Source organism: Macrobrachium nipponense, chromosome 25 (assembly GCF_015104395.2).
Source record: "Macrobrachium nipponense isolate FS-2020 chromosome 25, ASM1510439v2, whole genome shotgun sequence".
Lineage (NCBI taxonomy): Eukaryota > Metazoa > Arthropoda > Malacostraca > Decapoda > Palaemonidae > Macrobrachium > Macrobrachium nipponense.
In genome coordinates, this window is record NC_087214.1 from 37,313,792 (window position 1) to 37,318,266 (window position 4,475).

The following is a 4,475-nucleotide window of genomic DNA, read 5'->3' on the forward strand; positions in this document are numbered from 1 at the left end:
AAAAAGTATATGTTATATCTGGGGGAGGGGAATTAGTTTTGGAAAGCCCATTGATTAACCAAGGCGAACAAGGTTACACTTAAAACACTTCCTTGTGGTACTCATTTTTCTTGATTGAACACATCTGACATTGTTGCTCAAACCTGAAACCTGAAATATCCTATTTAAAAAAAAAAGCCCCCAAAAAAAAAAGAGGGGCAAAAAAATTATGCCTCCTCAGGTTACATTCATAAAGGACCCTCAAAACGCCATATCTCCAAGTTGTATCATAAGCCTTCTCTGGTCAAAGAAAAGAGTGATGTGATGCTGTTTGTTGGCAAAAGCTTCACATATTGAAGATTCCATCCGAACCAAGAATACATCAGTTGTGGAGTCCATACTCCGAAAAACCACACTGAGCAGGCGGCAGATATTTACCTCTTTACAAGTACCACATCAATCGTGTGTTCACCATTTTTTCCATGATCTTACACAAACAAGATGTTAATGCGATAGGACGATAATTTTCTGTCTTAATTGGATCTTTTCCAGATTTCACAAATGGCAGTAATTTTAACTTCTCAAGCTGGGGAATTATAAGTGTTATGTTCGGCTAAATTGTGTTAATTAGGCTTAATATGAAAAGTCTGGTATTTTCAGGGGTATGCTTAATCATTGAATATGTTATATCGTCCCAGTCCAGGAGCTGACTCATTACATTATTCAAGGCTGATTCAAATTCTCTCATAGTAAAAGGAGCATTGTATTGCTCATGTCTTAAAGTATTAAAATCAATTTCGACTGTTCCATTATCCGTCTTTGAGCTGAATAGGGTCTGTCATCATTTTTCTTCGCAACATTAGCAAAATGATTAGCAAACTCATTTGCACTAACTGGGGTCTGCTACCTCACAACCATTGATCTTGATAACTGGAAGTTGACAACGAGTGAACTTGCCTGCTATTTTTCTAACTCTCTTCCAAACTAGAGCCAGAGGAGTTATCGAATTTATGTGAAGATAGGAATATCGTCCAAGATTCTTTTCGTGCTTTTTTGATTTCCATGCGAAAATGAGCTCTAGCTTTTCGAAATTCTACACGGTAATACTCACATTTTCCTCTGTGGTATCTGGTTGAAAACAGATCTCATAGTTTCTGTGAGTTTTCCTGGCATTTTACGAGTCCACCAGGGAACTGGCCGGCTGATAAATATGCCCGAAGTCCTAGGTATAGATTGAAGACCAGGCGAGAACATTATTGTATTCAAAAGTCAAGAGCATCATCTACACAGATAGTCATCAGCAGAGTCATCTATTGAGCTGTACTCCTGGAATACTGCCAATCAGCTTTTCCAATGTTCCATTTATAAAGCTGATTGGGCAGCATTCTCTCCACAAGACACACTACGACCAATCATGTTATGAATGGAAGATGAGACGGAGATGAATGGGAGTTAAACCTATCTTAAGATGCCTTGGGACCTCCGTGCAGCTTGTATCAGACTGCAAAATATTTTGTTCAGTCTCATCATTATGTATCGCTTGGTCGCTAAAAAGAAAAAATGGAGTTGCTATTCTTCCAGTTTCCTCCTCTTTTATCAGGTCTTGTGATCGGCTTGAGTACCGAAACTCGCGTAGTTCAATCAGCAGATTTATAATTATCAGTATTTATATTTTTCAATGTGTCCCTTACTGAATTGTTAATAGAGCCTCAATTCCAAATACCTTTCTCAGCCTCTTATGAAAAAAAATGAGCGTGCGTGTTCCTGAGAGAGAGAGAGAGAGAGGCAATAAAACTTCCAATATACCTTTTCATCTGACGATGACAACTTCGTAAAGTTCCCGAAAGCGACGTAGATGACATCTGGAACTCTCATCTGTTGCCCATTTTTAAAGTCGCTCTGTCATAAAATAACGAGAGCAACAGGATAAGGAAAGAAAGTCTGGTGTCCTCTCTCTCTCTCTCTCTCTCTCTCTCTCTCTCTCTCGGCGATTTAAGTTTTAACCTTGTGGTAGAACCACTTGACAAAATAATATTTACAGAAGACGACGTTAAAAAAACAACAGAAATACTAAACTAGTTCAAATCTCTTGGCCCTGATGGGTTCATGCCAAGAGAAATTAAAGAGCTAAAAGAGGAGAGTTCCACCCCCCCTCCACCTATATAAACTACAGAAAAAAAACGGCAGAGCAACGAAAGGCACCCAAAGGATGGAAACTATAGGTAATGAGCCCCAGTTTACACAGGTGCGAGAGAAAAAGCCAGGAAATTATAGACCAATCTGTCTAACTTCGGTCCCTGGTTAGATTTTTGAGTCCATAATTGCAGATCAAATTGTGTATCACATTGATAGAAACAACCTGCTGTTACACAGCCAACACTCTTCAGACAAAACAGATCCTGCCTATCAAACCTCTTGGAGTTTTTCCGTAACATGATTGGTATTTACGACTGTAGTAGAGCAATTGATGTACTCTACTTGGATTTCCAAAAGGCCGTTGACAAAGTTCCACACAAGAATCTAATGACAAAAGTTAGAGCTTTAAGAATTGTAGGAGAAAAAACAGACTGGATCGAAGATCTGGCTAACCAATAGAAAACAGAGTCGTAATAAACGGTGAAGAATCAGAATGGGAAGTTGTGACAAAGCGGAGTTACTCAGGGTTCTGTCTTGGCCCTTCTCTCTTGTTTTTTATTTACATTAATGACATTGAGGTAGGATTAATTAGCAGGATAGCCAAAATTGCAGACGACACCAAACTATGTGTAAATGCAGCAGACCCAGAGACAGCAGAGAGTTTAAGAAATTATCTAAAGAAAATAGGAGAGTGGTCAAAAAGATGGACAAATGCCTATTAATGTGGATAAGTGTATGCAACTACATGATGCTTGGGAATGACGGTGTAGAACAAGAAGAGGTCCTTGGGTTATTATTACCAAGGACTTAAAACCCACAAAACTGTACATAAAAGCTGAAAAGAAGGCACAGAAACTAGTGGGATACATAAATAAAGAGGCAGTTTCAAATACAGAAACAAGGAACGGTGCTGCAGCTCTACACATCAATAGTTACACCTCATTTGAATATGCAGTACAGTTTTGGTCACCAACACTAGAAAGGATACAAATAGATAGAAGGGGTACAAGCAAGAGCCACAAAGTTAATTCCATCCATCAGGGAAAATAGGTTACCGAAGACGATTAGAGAGCCTGAACATGTACGGCTTAGAAACACGACGATTGAGAGGACAACTAATAGAAACATTCAAAATACTGAAAGGCATAACAAAAGTAGACAGTAAACCTATTTACGTTAAACGAAAAACAAGACAAGAAATAATCGATGGAAACCTAGAACTGAAGAGATACAACACATCCCATTGTGGAACTTCTTTACATACAAGATATGTGACTCACAGAAATAAACTGCCACCAGAAGTTGTAAATAGCAACAGTGGAAGAGATTTAAAAGAAAGCTACACAAAATCATTAGGACCCCCTGTGAATGAACACTAAATCCTACTTCTAGAGATAAGTGAGCAAACGATGTTCTTTTGAGACATCCTACTCTTGTAATATGCTCCTAAGAGAGAGAGAGAGAGAGTTATCAGTCTTGATATTCAATATTATTCTAAATACTAGTTCATGGAACCGCGGTGTGTGCGCATGAGGGAGAGAGAGAGAGAGAGAGAGAGCTAACCGTGCCATCAATCTGAGCATCACACGGGTGCACGAGATGATATGGTCTAACTTACGACTTCAATCAATTTAACGGGAAACTTCCAGACCTCGGCTTCAGTCACTGGACGCAAACGCCAAAATGTTTGAGGCCAGAGTCCCTTAGGATCGTAATGGTGAGAGGAATGAAGCCCGACACTTTTTTGAAAGTGTCGAGTCGAAGGTAATTTGACATTCTCCCTAAACAGCCTCTAATGCACTAGTTATCACCTTCATTAAACAAAAGGCATCATCGAGTTGAGGCATCCTGTGTTTGTGTGTGTGTGTGCGCGCGCAAAACGTTAATAAACGTTAATAAAAACAGTAAAGCATAAGGTATATATATATATATATATATATATATATATATATATATATATATATATATATAAATTAAAAGATTTACAAAATTTAAGAATATCTAGAATAGTACAATAAACATAAACACGTATTGCAAACAACATTCCTTTATTTTGGTTAGAAGATCCACAGATGCAGACATTAAATATATATATATATATATATATATATATATATATATATATATATATATATATATATATATATATATATATATATATATAAATATGCTATATGTTATATTTTTGTTGTTGATGTTTTTTTTGTAACTGACGGTTGATAAGCGGATGTGATGAACAGTGACATTCTTTGAAATGAAGATTTTGACTCTGTGGAAAGAGGTCTTAAAAGAACAGATCAGCATTAGCTCCGAAAATGTTGACTCAATCACCTTGGTGGTGCCCCAGGTGGAAGTCGCTG